This window comes from Cavia porcellus, unplaced genomic scaffold (assembly GCF_034190915.1).
Source record: "Cavia porcellus strain 051 isolate PalLab524CR breed Dunkin Hartley unplaced genomic scaffold, mCavPor4.1 scaffold_91, whole genome shotgun sequence".
NCBI lineage: Eukaryota > Metazoa > Chordata > Mammalia > Rodentia > Caviidae > Cavia > Cavia porcellus.
Window position 1 is genome coordinate 1,158,956 of NW_026947574.1, and position 17,617 is coordinate 1,176,572.

Consider the following 17,617-nt stretch of genomic DNA (forward strand, 5'->3'; position numbering starts at 1 on the left):
ACACACACATACAATGCGCACCACCCCGTGATGTTTTTCTCACTCCTACTAGTGAATGTAATGTAACACACACACATACAATGCGCACCACCCCGTGATGTTTTTCTCACTCCTACTAGTGAATGTAAAGTAACACACACCCATACAATGTGCACCACCCCGTGATGTTTTTCTCACTCCTACTAGTGAATGTAATGTAACACACACCCATACAATGCGCACCACCCCACGATGTTTTTAAGAAACCTATCCTACATTGCCACTGCATGTTCCCTGACCTCCCCATGCTGACCACCCAGCGGTGCTTTTCTCCATCCTACATTGCCACTCACTGCCTATCCTAATTGAGATCCTCCCATTCCCACCACCCCGTGATGTTTTTGTCACTCCTACTAGTGAATGTAATGTAACACACACCCATACAATGCGCACCACCCCGTGATGTTTTTCTCACTCCTACTAATGAATGTAATGTAACACACACCCATACAATGCGCACCACCCCGTGATGTTTTTCTCACTCCTACTAGTGAATGTAATGTAACACACACCCATACAATGCGCACCACCCCGTGATGTTTTTCTCACTCCTACTAGTGAATGTAATGTAACACACACCCATACAATGCGCACCACCCCGCGATGTTTTTAAGAAACCTATCCTACATTGCCACTGCATGTTCCCTGACCTCCCCATGCTGACCACCCCGCGGTGCTTTTCTCCATCCTACATTGCCACTCACTGCCTATCCTAATTCAGACCCTCCGATTCACACCACCCCGTGATGTTTTTCTCACTCCTACTAGTGAATGTAATGTAACACACACCCATACAATGCGCACCACCCCGTGATGTTTTTCTCACTCCTACTAGTGAATGTAATGTAACACACACCCATACAATGCGCACCACCCCGTGATGTTTTTCTCACTCCTACTAGTGAATGTAATGTAACACACACCCATACAATGCGCATCACCCCGTGATGTTTTTCTCACTCCTACTAGTGAATGTAATGTAACACACACCCATACAATGCGCACCACCCCGTGATGTTTTTCTCACTCCTACTAGTGAATGTAATGTAACACACACCCATAAAATGCGCACCACCCCGTGATGTTTTTCTCACTCCTACTAGTGAATGTAATGTAACACACAGTAATACAATGCGCACCATCCCGTGATGTTTTTCTCACTCCGACTAGTGAATGTAATGTAACACACACCCATACAATGCGCACCACCCCGTGATGTTTTTCTCACTCCGACTAGTGAATCTAATGTAACACACATCCATACAATGCGCACCGCCCCGTGATGTTTTTCTCACTCCTACTAGTGAATGTAATGTAACACACACCCATACAATGTGCACCACCCCGTGATGTTTTTCTCACTCCTACTAGTGAATGTAATGTAACACACACCAATACAATGCGCACCACCCCGTGATGTTTTTCTCACTCCTACTAGTGAATGTAATGTAACACACACCCATACAATGCGCACCACCCCGTGATGTTTTTCTCACTCCTACTAGTGAATGTAATGTAACACACACCCATACAATCTGCACCACCCCGTGATGTTTTTCTCACTGCTTCTTGTGAATGTAATGTAACACACACCCATACAATGCGCACCACCCCGTGATGTTTTTCTCACTGCTACTAGTGAATGTAATGTAACACACACCCATACAATGCGCACCACCCCGTGATGTTTTTCTCACTCCTACTAGTGAATGTAAGGCAACACACACCCATACAATGCGCACCACCCCGTGATGTTTTTCTCACTCCTACTAGTGAATCTAATGTAACACACAGCCATACAATGCGCACCACCCCGTGATGTTTTTCCCACTCCTACTAGTGAATGTAATGTAACACACACCCATACAATGCGCACCACCCCGTGATGTTTTTCTCACTCCTACTAGTGAATGTAATGTAACACACACCCATAAAATGCGCACCACCTCGTGATGTTTTTCTCACTCCTACTAGTGAATCTAATGTAACACACACCCATACAATGCGCACCACCCCGTGATGTTTTTCTCACTCCTAATAGTGAATGAAATGTAACACACACCCATAGAATGTGCACCACCCCGTGATGTTTTTCTCACTCCTCGTAGTGAATGTAATGTAACACACACCCATACAATGCGCACCACCCCGTGATGTTTTTCTCACTCCTACTAGTGTATGTAATGTAACACACACCCATACAATGCGCACCACCCCGTGATGTTTTTCTCACTCCTACTAGTGAATGTAATGTAACACACACCCATATAATGCGCACCACCCCGTGATGTTTTTCTCACTCCTAATAGTGAATGTAATGTAACACACACCCATACAATGCGCACCACCCCGTGATGTTTTTCTCACTCCTACTAGTGAATGTAATCTAACACACACCCATACAATGCGCAGCACCCCGTGATGTTTTTCTCACTCCTACTAGTGAATGTAATGTAACACACGCCAATAAAATGCGCACCACCCCGTGATGTTTTTCTCACTCCTACTAGTGAATGTAGTGTAACACACACCCATACAATGCGCACCACCCCGTGATGTTTTTCTCACTCCTACTAGTGAATGTAGTGTAACACACACCCATACATTGCGCACCACCCCGTGACGTTTTTCTCACTCCTACTAGTGAATGTAATGTAACACACACCCATACAATGCGCACCACCCCGTGATGTTTTTCTCACTCCTACTAGTGAATGTAATGTAATACACACCCATACACTGCGCACCACCCCGTGATGTTTTTCTCACTCCTACTATTGAATGTAATGTAATACACACCCATACAATGCGCACCACCCCGTGATGTTTTTCTCACTCTTCGTAGTGAATGTAATGTAACACACAACCATACAATGCGCACCACCCCGTGATGTTTTTCTCACTCCTACTAGTGAATGTAATGTAACACACACCCGTACAATGCGCACCACCCCGTGATGTTTTTCTCACTCCTACTAGTGAATGTAATGTAACACACCCCCGTACAATGCGCACCACCCCGTGATGTTTTTCTCACTCCTAGTATTGAATGTAATGTAACACACACCCATACAATGCGCACCACCCCGTGATGTTTTTCTCACTCCTAATAGTGAATGTAATGTAACACACACCCATACAATGGGCACCACCCCGTGATGTTTTTCTCACTCCCACTAGTGAATGTAATGTAACACACACCCATACAATGCGCACCACCCCGTGATGTTTTTCTCACTCCCACTAGTGAATGTAGTGTAACACACACCCATACAATGCGCAACACCCCGTGATGTTTTTCTCACTCCTACTAGTGAATGTAGTGTAACACACACCCATACAATGCGCACCACCCCGTGATGTTTTTCTCACTCCTACTAGTGAATGTAGTGTAACACACACCCATACAATGCGCACCACCCCGTGATGTTTTTCTCACTCCTACTAGTGAATGTAATGTAATACACACCCATACAATGCGCACCACCCCGTGATGTTTTTCTCACTCCTACTAGTGAATGTAATGTTATACACACCCATACAATGCGCACCACCCCGTGATGTTTTTCTCACTCCTATTTGTGAATGTAATGTAACACACACCCATACAATGCGCACCAACCCGTGATGTTTTTCTCACTCCTACTAGTGAATCTAATGTAACACACACCCATACAATGCGCACCACCCCGTGATGTTTTTCTCACTCCTACTAGTGAATGTAATGTAACACACACCCATACAATGCGCACCACCCCGTGATGTTTTTCTCACTCCTACTAGTGAATGTAATGTAACACACACCCATACAATGCGCACCACCCCGTGATGTTTTTCTCACTCCTACTAGTGAATGTAATGTAACACACACCCATATAATGCGCACCACCCCGTGACGTTTTTCTCACTCCTAATAGTGAATGTAATGTAACACACACCCATACAATGCGCACCACCCCGTGATGTTTTTCTCACTCCTACTAGTGAATGTAATGTAACACACACCCATACAATGCGCACCACCCCGTGATGTTTTTCTCACTCCTACTAGTGAATGTAATGTAACACACACCCATACAATGCGCACCACCCCGTGAAGTTTTTCTCACTCCTACCAGTGAATGTAGTGTAACACACACCCATACAATGCGCACCACCCCGTGATGTTTTTCTCACTCCTACTAGTGAATGTAGTGTAACACACACCCATACAATGCGCACCACCCCGTGATGTTTTTCTCACTCCTACTAGTGAATGTAGTGTAACACACACCCATACAATGCGCACCACCCCGTGATGTTTTTCTCACTCCTACTAGTGAATGTAATGTAATACACACCCATACACTGCGCACCACCCCGTGATGTTTTTTTCACTCCTACTAGTGAATGTAATGTAATACACACCCATACAATGCGCACCACCCGGTGATGTTTTTCTCACTCCTCGTAGTGAATGTAATGTAACACACACCCATACAATGCGCACCACCCCGTGATGTTTTTCTCACTCCTACTAGTGAATGTAATGTAACACACACCCGTACAATGCGCACCACCCCGTGATGTTTTTCTCACTCCTACTAGTGAATGTAATGTAACACACACCCGTACAATGCGCACCACCCCGTGATGTTTTTCTCACTCCTACTAGTGAATGTAATGTAACACACACCCATACAATGCGCACAACCACGTGATGTTTTTCTCACTCCTAATAGTGAATGTAATGTAACACACACCCATACAATGCGCACCACCCCGTGATGTTTTTCTCACTCCTACTAGTGAATGTAATGTAATGCACACCCATACACTGCGCACCACCCCGTGATGTTTTTCTCACTCCTACTAGTGAATGTATTGTAATACACACCCATACAATGCGCACCACCCCGTGATGTTTTTCTCACTCCTCGTAGTGAATGTAATGTAACACACACCCGTACAATGCGCACGACCCCGTGATGTTTTTCTCACTCCTACTAGTGAATGTAATGTAACACACACCCGTACAATGCGCACCACCCCGTGATGTTTTTCTCACTCCTACTAGTGAATGTAATGTAACACACACCCATACAATGCGCACCACCCCGTGATGTTTTTCTCACTCCTAATAGTGAATGTAATGTAACACACACCCATAATGCGCACCACCCCGTGATGTTTTTCTCACTCCCACTAGTGAATGTAATGTAACACACACCCATACAATGCGCACCACCCCGAGATGTTTTTCTCACTCCCACTAGTGAATGTAGTGTAACACACACCCATACAATGCGCACCACCCCGTGATGTTTTTCTCACTCCTACTAGTGAATGTAGTGTAACACACACCCATACAATGCGCACCACCCCGTGATGTTTTTCTCACTCCTACTAGTGAATGTAGTGTAACACACACCCATAAAATGCGCACCACCCCGTGATGTTTTTCTCACTCCTACTAGTGAATGTAATGTAATACACACCCATACAATGCGCACCACCCCGTGATGTTTTTCTCACTCCTACTAGTGAATCTAATGTAACACACACCCATACAATGCGCACCACCCCGTGATGTTTTTCTCACTCCTACTAGTGAATCTAATGTAACACACACAAATACAATGCGCACCACCCCGTGATGTTTTTCTCACTCCTACTAGTGAATGTAAAGTAACACACACCCATACAATGTGCACCACCCCGTGATGTTTTTCTCACTCCTACTAGTGAATGTAATGTAACACACACCCATACAATGCGCACCACCCCACGATGTTTTTAAGAAACCTATCCTACATTGCCACTGCATGTTCCCTGACCTTCCCATGCTGACCACCCAGCGGTGCTTTTCTCCATCCTACATTGCCACTCACTGCCTATCCTAATTGAGATCCTCCCATTCCCACCACCCCGTGATGTTTTTGTCACTCCTACTAGTGAATGTAATGTAACACACACCCATACAATGCGCACCACCCCGTGATGTTTTTCTCACTCCTACTAATGAATGTAATGTAACACACACCCATACAATGCGCACCACCCCGTGATGTTTTTCTCACTCCTACTAGTGAATGTAATGTAACACACACCCATACAATGCGCACCACCCCGTGATGTTTTTCTCACTCCTACTAGTGAATGTAATGTAACACACACCCATACAATGCGCACCACCCCGCGATGTTTTTAAGAAACCTATCCTACATTGCCACTGCATGTTCCCTGACCTCCCCATGCTGACCACCCCGCGGTGCTTTTCTCCATCCTACATTGCCACTCACTGCCTATCCTAATTCAGACCCTCCGATTCACACCACCCCGTGATGTTTTTCTCACTCCTACTAGTGAATGTAATGTAATACACACCCATACAATGCGCACCACCCCGTGATGTTTTTCTCACTCCTACTAGTGAATGTAATGTAATACACACCCATAAAATGCGCACCACCCCGTGATGTTTTTCTCACTCCTCGTAGTGAATGTAATGTAACACACACCCGTACAATGCGCACGACCCCGTGATGTTTTTCTCACTCCTACTAGTGAATGTAATGTAACACACACCCGTACAATGCGCACCACCCCGTGATGTTTTTCTCACTCCTACTAGTGAATGTAATGTAACACACACCCGTACAATGAGCACCACCCCGTGATGTTTTTCTCACTCCTACTAGTGAATGTAATGTAACACACACCCGTACAATGCGCACCACCCCGTGATGTTTTTCTCACTCCTAATAGTGAATGTAATGTAACACACACCCATACAATGCGCACCACCCCGTGATGTTTTTCTCACTCCCACTAGTGAATGTAATGTAACACACACCCATACAATGCGCACCACCCCGAGATGTTTTTCTCACTCCCACTAGTGAATGTAGTGTAACACACACCCATACAATGCGCACCACCCCGTGATGTTTTTCTCACTCCTACTAGTGAATGTAGTGTAACACACACCCATACAATGCGCACCACCCCGTGATGTTTTTCTCACTCCTACTAGTGAATGTAATGTAACACACACCCGTACAATGCGCACCACCCCGTGAGGTTTTTCTCACTCCTACTAGTGAATGTAATGTAACACACACCCGTACAATGCGCACCACCCCGTGATGTTTTTCTCACTCCTAGTAGTGAATGTAATGTAACACACACCCATACAATGCGCACCACCCCGTGATGTTTTTCTCACTCCTAATAGTGAATGTAATGTAACACACACCCATACAATGGGCACCACACCGTGATGTTTTTCTCACTCCCACTAGTGAATGTAGTGTAACACACACCCATACAATGCGCACCACCCCGTGATGTTTTTCTCACTCCCACTAGTGAATGTAGTGTAACACACACCCATACAATGCGCACCACCCCGTGATGTTTTTCTCACTCCTACTAGTGAATGTAGTGTAACACACACCCATACAATGCGCACCACCCCGTGATGTTTTTCTCACTCCTACTAGTGAATGTAGTGTAACACACACCCATACAATGCGCACCACCCCGTGATGTTTTTCTCACTCCTACTAGTGAATGCAATGTAATACACACCCATACAATGCGCACCACCCCGTGATGTTTTTCTCACTCCTACTAGTGAATGTAATGTAATACACACCCATACAATGCGCACCACCCCGTGATGTTTTTCTCACTCCTACTAGTGAATGTAATGTAACACACACCCATACAATGCGCACCACCCCGTGATGTTTTTCTCACTCCTACTAGTGAATGTAATGTAACACACACCCATACAATGCGCACCACCCCGTGATGTTTTTCTCACTCCTACTAGTGAATGTAATGTAACACACACCCATATAATGCGCACCACCCCGTGACGTTTTTCTCACTCCTAATAGTGAATGTAATGTAACACACACCCATACAATGCGCACCACCCCGTGATGTTTTTCTCACTCCTACTAGTGAATGTAATGTAACACACACCCATACAATGCGCACCACCCCGTGATGTTTTTCTCACTCCTACTAGTGAATGTAATGTAACACACACCCATACAATGCGCACCACCCCGTGATGTTTTTCTCACTCCTACTAGTGAATGTAATGTAATGCACACCCATACACTGCGCACCACCCCGTGATGTTTTTCTCACTCCTACTAGTGAATGTATTGTAATACACACCCATACAATGCGCACCACCCCGTGATGTTTTTCTCACTCCTCGTAGTGAATGTAATGTAACACACACCCGTACAATGCGCACGACCCCGTGATGTTTTTCTCACTCCTACTAGTGAATGTAATGTAACACACACCCGTACAATGCGCACCACCCCGTGATGTTTTTCTCACTCCTACTAGTGAATGTAATGTAACACACACCCGTACAATGCGCACCACCCCGTGATGTTTTTCTCACTCCTACTAGTGAATGTAATGTAACACACACCCATACAATGCGCACCACCCCGTGATGTTTTTCTCACTCCTAATAGTGAATGTAATGTAACACACACCCATAATGCGCACCACCCCGTGATGTTTTTCTCACTCCCACTAGTGAATGTAATGTAACACACACCCATACAATGCGCACCACCCCGAGATGTTTTTCTCACTCCCACTAGTGAATGTAGTGTAACACACACCCATACAATGCGCACCACCCCGTGATGTTTTTCTCACTCCTACTAGTGAATGTAGTGTAACACACACCCATACAATGCGCACCACCCCGTGATGTTTTTCTCACTCCTACTAGTGAATGTAGTGTAACACACACCCATAAAATGCGCACCACCCCGTGATGTTTTTCTCACTCCTACTAGTGAATGTAATGTAATACACACCCATACAATGCGCACCACCCCGTGATGTTTTTCTCACTCCTACTAGTGAATCTAATGTAACACACACCCATACAATGCGCACCACCGCGTGATGTTTTTCTCACTCCTACTAGTGAATCTAATGTAACACACACAAATACAATGCGCACCACCCCGTGATGTTTTTCTCACTCCTACTAGTGAATGTAATGTAACACAAACCCATACAATGCGCACCACCCCGTGATGTTTTTCTCACTCCTACTAGTGAATGTAATGTAACACACACACATACAATGCGCACCACCCCGTGATGTTTTTCTCACTCCTACTAGTGAATGTAATGTAACACACACACATACAATGCGCACCACCCCGTGATGTTTTTCTCACTCCTACTAGTGAATGTAATGTAACACACACACATACAATGCGCACCACCCCGTGATGTTTTTCTCACTCCTACTAGTGAATGTAAAGTAACACACACCCATACAATGTGCACCACCCCGTGATGTTTTTCTCACTCCTACTAGTGAATGTAATGTAACACACACCCATACAATGCGCACCACCCCACGATGTTTTTAAGAAACCTATCCTACATTGCCACTGCATGTTCCCTGACCTCCCCATGCTGACCACCCAGCGGTGCTTTTCTCCATCCTACATTGCCACTCACTGCCTATCCTAATTGAGATCCTCCCATTCCCACCACCCCGTGATGTTTTTGTCACTCCTACTAGTGAATGTAATGTAACACACACCCATACAATGCGCACCACCCCGTGATGTTTTTCTCACTCCTACTAATGAATGTAATGTAACACACACCCATACAATGCGCACCACCCCGTGATGTTTTTCTCACTCCTACTAGTGAATGTAATGTAACACACACCCATACAATGCGCACCACCCCGTGATGTTTTTCTCACTCCTACTAGTGAATGTAATGTAACACACACCCATACAATGCGCACCACCCCGCGATGTTTTTAAGAAACCTATCCTACATTGCCACTGCATGTTCCCTGACCTCCCCATGCTGACCACCCCGCGGTGCTTTTCTCCATCCTACATTGCCACTCACTGCCTATCCTAATTCAGACCCTCCGATTCACACCACCCCGTGATGTTTTTCTCACTCCTACTAGTGAATGTAATGTAACACACACCCATACAATGCGCACCACCCCGTGATGTTTTTCTCACTCCTACTAGTGAATGTAATGTAACACACACCCATACAATGCGCACCACCCCGTGATGTTTTTCTCACTCCTACTAGTGAATGTAATGTAACACACACCCATACAATGCGCATCACCCCGTGATGTTTTTCTCACTCCTACTAGTGAATGTAATGTAACACACACCCATACAATGCGCACCACCCCGTGATGTTTTTCTCACTCCTACTAGTGAATGTAATGTAACACACACCCATAAAATGCGCACCACCCCGTGATGTTTTTCTCACTCCTACTAGTGAATGTAATGTAACACACAGTAATACAATGCGCACCATCCCGTGATGTTTTTCTCACTCCGACTAGTGAATGTAATGTAACACACACCCATACAATGCGCACCACCCCGTGATGTTTTTCTCACTCCGACTAGTGAATCTAATGTAACACACATCCATACAATGCGCACCGCCCCGTGATGTTTTTCTCACTCCTACTAGTGAATGTAATGTAACACACACCCATACAATGTGCACCACCCCGTGATGTTTTTCTCACTCCTACTAGTGAATGTAATGTAACACACACCAATACAATGCGCACCACCCCGTGATGTTTTTCTCACTCCTACTAGTGAATGTAATGTAACACACACCCATACAATGCGCACCACCCCGTGATGTTTTTCTCACTCCTACTAGTGAATGTAATGTAACACACACCCATACAATCTGCACCACCCCGTGATGTTTTTCTCACTGCTTCTTGTGAATGTAATGTAACACACACCCATACAATGCGCACCACCCCGTGATGTTTTTCTCACTGCTACTAGTGAATGTAATGTAACACACACCCATACAATGCGCACCACCCCGTGATGTTTTTCTCACTCCTACTAGTGAATGTAAGGCAACACACACCCATACAATGCGCACCACCCCGTGATGTTTTTCTCACTCCTACTAGTGAATCTAATGTAACACACAGCCATACAATGCGCACCACCCCGTGATGTTTTTCCCACTCCTACTAGTGAATGTAATGTAACACACACCCATACAATGCGCACCACCCCGTGATGTTTTTCTCACTCCTACTAGTGAATGTAATGTAACACACACCCATAAAATGCGCACCACCTCGTGATGTTTTTCTCACTCCTACTAGTGAATCTAATGTAACACACACCCATACAATGCGCACCACCCCGTGATGTTTTTCTCACTCCTAATAGTGAATGAAATGTAACACACACCCATAGAATGTGCACCACCCCGTGATGTTTTTCTCACTCCTCGTAGTGAATGTAATGTAACACACACCCATACAATGCGCACCACCCCGTGATGTTTTTCTCACTCCTACTAGTGTATGTAATGTAACACACACCCATACAATGCGCACCACCCCGTGATGTTTTTCTCACTCCTACTAGTGAATGTAATGTAACACACACCCATATAATGCGCACCACCCCGTGATGTTTTTCTCACTCCTAATAGTGAATGTAATGTAACACACACCCATACAATGCGCACCACCCCGTGATGTTTTTCTCACTCCTACTAGTGAATGTAATCTAACACACACCCATACAATGCGCAGCACCCCGTGATGTTTTTCTCACTCCTACTAGTGAATGTAATGTAACACACGCCAATAAAATGCGCACCACCCCGTGATGTTTTTCTCACTCCTACTAGTGAATGTAGTGTAACACACACCCATACAATGCGCACCACCCCGTGATGTTTTTCTCACTCCTACTAGTGAATGTAGTGTAACACACACCCATACATTGCGCACCACCCCGTGACGTTTTTCTCACTCCTACTAGTGAATGTAATGTAACACACACCCATACAATGCGCACCACCCCGTGATGTTTTTCTCACTCCTACTAGTGAATGTAATGTAATACACACCCATACACTGCGCACCACCCCGTGATGTTTTTCTCACTCCTACTATTGAATGTAATGTAATACACACCCATACAATGCGCACCACCCCGTGATGTTTTTCTCACTCTTCGTAGTGAATGTAATGTAACACACAACCATACAATGCGCACCACCCCGTGATGTTTTTCTCACTCCTACTAGTGAATGTAATGTAACACACACCCGTACAATGCGCACCACCCCGTGATGTTTTTCTCACTCCTACTAGTGAATGTAATGTAACACACCCCCGTACAATGCGCACCACCCCGTGATGTTTTTCTCACTCCTAGTATTGAATGTAATGTAACACACACCCATACAATGCGCACCACCCCGTGATGTTTTTCTCACTCCTAATAGTGAATGTAATGTAACACACACCCATACAATGGGCACCACCCCGTGATGTTTTTCTCACTCCCACTAGTGAATGTAATGTAACACACACCCATACAATGCGCACCACCCCGTGATGTTTTTCTCACTCCCACTAGTGAATGTAGTGTAACACACACCCATACAATGCGCAACACCCCGTGATGTTTTTCTCACTCCTACTAGTGAATGTAGTGTAACACACACCCATACAATGCGCACCACCCCGTGATGTTTTTCTCACTCCTACTAGTGAATGTAGTGTAACACACACCCATACAATGCGCACCACCCCGTGATGTTTTTCTCACTCCTACTAGTGAATGTAATGTAATACACACCCATACAATGCGCACCACCCCGTGATGTTTTTCTCACTCCTACTAGTGAATGTAATGTTATACACACCCATACAATGCGCACCACCCCGTGATGTTTTTCTCACTCCTATTTGTGAATGTAATGTAACACACACCCATACAATGCGCACCAACCCGTGATGTTTTTCTCACTCCTACTAGTGAATCTAATGTAACACACACCCATACAATGCGCACCACCCCGTGATGTTTTTCTCACTCCTACTAGTGAATGTAATGTAACACACACCCATACAATGCGCACCACCCCGTGATGTTTTTCTCACTCCTACTAGTGAATGTAATGTAACACACACCCATACAATGCGCACCACCCCGTGATGTTTTTCTCACTCCTACTAGTGAATGTAATGTAACACACACCCATATAATGCGCACCACCCCGTGACGTTTTTCTCACTCCTAATAGTGAATGTAATGTAACACACACCCATACAATGCGCACCACCCCGTGATGTTTTTCTCACTCCTACTAGTGAATGTAATGTAACACACACCCATACAATGCGCACCACCCCGTGATGTTTTTCTCACTCCTACTAGTGAATGTAATGTAACACACACCCATACAATGCGCACCACCCCGTGAAGTTTTTCTCACTCCTACCAGTGAATGTAGTGTAACACACACCCATACAATGCGCACCACCCCGTGATGTTTTTCTCACTCCTACTAGTGAATGTAGTGTAACACACACCCATACAATGCGCACCACCCCGTGATGTTTTTCTCACTCCTACTAGTGAATGTAGTGTAACACACACCCATACAATGCGCACCACCCCGTGATGTTTTTCTCACTCCTACTAGTGAATGTAATGTAATACACACCCATACACTGCGCACCACCCCGTGATGTTTTTTTCACTCCTACTAGTGAATGTAATGTAATACACACCCATACAATGCGCACCACCCGGTGATGTTTTTCTCACTCCTCGTAGTGAATGTAATGTAACACACACCCATACAATGCGCACCACCCCGTGATGTTTTTCTCACTCCTACTAGTGAATGTAATGTAACACACACCCGTACAATGCGCACCACCCCGTGATGTTTTTCTCACTCCTACTAGTGAATGTAATGTAACACACACCCGTACAATGCGCACCACCCCGTGATGTTTTTCTCACTCCTACTAGTGAATGTAATGTAACACACACCCATACAATGCGCACAACCACGTGATGTTTTTCTCACTCCTAATAGTGAATGTAATGTAACACACACCCATACAATGCGCACCACCCCGTGATGTTTTTCTCACTCCTACTAGTGAATGTAATGTAATGCACACCCATACACTGCGCACCACCCCGTGATGTTTTTCTCACTCCTACTAGTGAATGTATTGTAATACACACCCATACAATGCGCACCACCCCGTGATGTTTTTCTCACTCCTCGTAGTGAATGTAATGTAACACACACCCGTACAATGCGCACGACCCCGTGATGTTTTTCTCACTCCTACTAGTGAATGTAATGTAACACACACCCGTACAATGCGCACCACCCCGTGATGTTTTTCTCACTCCTACTAGTGAATGTAATGTAACACACACCCATACAATGCGCACCACCCCGTGATGTTTTTCTCACTCCTAATAGTGAATGTAATGTAACACACACCCATAATGCGCACCACCCCGTGATGTTTTTCTCACTCCCACTAGTGAATGTAATGTAACACACACCCATACAATGCGCACCACCCCGAGATGTTTTTCTCACTCCCACTAGTGAATGTAGTGTAACACACACCCATACAATGCGCACCACCCCGTGATGTTTTTCTCACTCCTACTAGTGAATGTAGTGTAACACACACCCATACAATGCGCACCACCCCGTGATGTTTTTCTCACTCCTACTAGTGAATGTAGTGTAACACACACCCATAAAATGCGCACCACCCCGTGATGTTTTTCTCACTCCTACTAGTGAATGTAATGTAATACACACCCATACAATGCGCACCACCCCGTGATGTTTTTCTCACTCCTACTAGTGAATCTAATGTAACACACACCCATACAATGCGCACCACCCCGTGATGTTTTTCTCACTCCTACTAGTGAATCTAATGTAACACACACAAATACAATGCGCACCACCCCGTGATGTTTTTCTCACTCCTACTAGTGAATGTAAAGTAACACACACCCATACAATGTGCACCACCCCGTGATGTTTTTCTCACTCCTACTAGTGAATGTAATGTAACACACACCCATACAATGCGCACCACCCCACGATGTTTTTAAGAAACCTATCCTACATTGCCACTGCATGTTCCCTGACCTTCCCATGCTGACCACCCAGCGGTGCTTTTCTCCATCCTACATTGCCACTCACTGCCTATCCTAATTGAGATCCTCCCATTCCCACCACCCCGTGATGTTTTTGTCACTCCTACTAGTGAATGTAATGTAACACACACCCATACAATGCGCACCACCCCGTGATGTTTTTCTCACTCCTACTAATGAATGTAATGTAACACACACCCATACAATGCGCACCACCCCGTGATGTTTTTCTCACTCCTACTAGTGAATGTAATGTAACACACACCCATACAATGCGCACCACCCCGTGATGTTTTTCTCACTCCTACTAGTGAATGTAATGTAACACACACCCATACAATGCGCACCACCCCGCGATGTTTTTAAGAAACCTATCCTACATTGCCACTGCATGTTCCCTGACCTCCCCATGCTGACCACCCCGCGGTGCTTTTCTCCATCCTACATTGCCACTCACTGCCTATCCTAATTCAGACCCTCCGATTCACACCACCCCGTGATGTTTTTCTCACTCCTACTAGTGAATGTAATGTAACACACACCCATACAATGCGCACCACCCCGTGATGTTTTTCTCACTCCTACTAGTGAATGTAATGTAACACACACCCATACAATGCGCACCACCCCGTGATGTTTTTCTCACTCCTACTAGTGAATGTAATGTAACACACACCCATACAATGCGCACCACCCCGTGATGTTTTTCTCACTCCTACTAGTGAATGTAATGTAACACACACCCATACAATGCGCACCACCCCGTGATGTTTTTCTCACTCCTACTAGTGAATGTAATGTAACACACACCCATAAAATGCGCACCACCCCGTGATGTTTTTCTCACTCCTACTAGTGAATGTAATGTAACACACACTAATACAATGCGCACCATCCCATGATGTTTTTCTCACTCCGACTAGTGAATGTAATGTAACACACACCCATACAATGCGCACCACCCCGTGATGTTTTTCTCACTCCGACTAGTGAATCTAATGTAACACACATCCATACAATGCGCACCGCCCCGTGATGTTTTTCTCACTCCTACTAGTGAATGTAATGTAACACACACCCATACAATGTGCACCACCCCGTGATGTTTTTCTCACTCCTACTAGTGAATGTAATGTAACACACACCAATACAATGCGCACCACCCCGTGATGATTTTCTCACTCCTACTAGTGAATGTAATGTAACACACACCCATACAGTGCGCACCACCCCGTGATGTTTTTCTCACTCCTGCTAGTGAATGTAATGTAACACACACCCATACAATCTGCACCACCCCGTGATGTTTTTCTCACTGCTTCTTGTGAATGTAATGTAACACACACCCATACAATGCGCACCACCCCGTGATGTTTTTCTCACTGCTACTAGTGAATGTAATGTGACACACACCCATACAATGCGCACCACCCCGTGATGTTTTTCTCACTCCTACTAGTGAATGTAAGGCAACACACACCCATACAATGCGCACCACCCCGTGATGTTTTTCTCACTCCTACTAGTGAATCTAATGTAACACACAGCCATACAATGCGCACCACCCCGTGATGTTTTTCTCACTCCTACTAGTGAATGTAATGTAACACACACCCATACAATGCGCACCACCCCGTGATGTTTTTCTCACTCCTACTAGTGAATGTAATGTAACACACACCCATAAAATGCGCACCACCTCGTGATGTTTTTCTCACTCCTACTAGTGAATCTAATGTAACACACACCCATACAATGCGCACCACCCCGTGATGTTTTTCTCACTCCTAATAGTGAATGAAATGTAACACACACCCATAGAATGTGCACCACCCCGTGATGTTTTTCTCACTCCTCGTAGTGAATGTAATGTAACACACACCCATACAATGCGCACCACCCCGTGATGTTTTTCTCACTCCTACTAGTGAATGTAATGTAACACACACCCATACAATGCGCACCACCCCGTGATGTTTTTCTCACTCCTACTAGTGAATGTAATGTAACACACACCCATATAATGCGCACCACCCCGTGATGTTTTTCTCACTCCTAATAGTGAATGTAATGTAACACACACCCATACAATGCGCACCACCCCGTGATGTTTTTCTCACTCCTACTAGTGAATGTAATCTAACACACACCCATACAATGCGCACCACCCCGTGATGTTTTTCTCACTCCTACTAGTGAATGTAATGTAACACACGCCAATAAAATGCGCACCACCCCGTGATGTTTTTCTCACTCCTACTAGTGAATGTAGTGTAACACACACCCATACAATGCGCACCACCCCGTGATGTTTTTCTCACTCCTACTAGTGAATGTAGTGTAACACACACCCATACATTGCGCACCACCCCGTGATGTTTTTCTCACTCCTACTAGTGAATGTAATGTAACACACACCCATACAATGCGCACCACCCCGTGATGTTTTTCTCACTCCTACTAGTGAATGTAATGTAATACACACCCATACACTGCGCACCACCCCGTGATGTTTTTCTCACTCCTACTATTGAATGTAATGT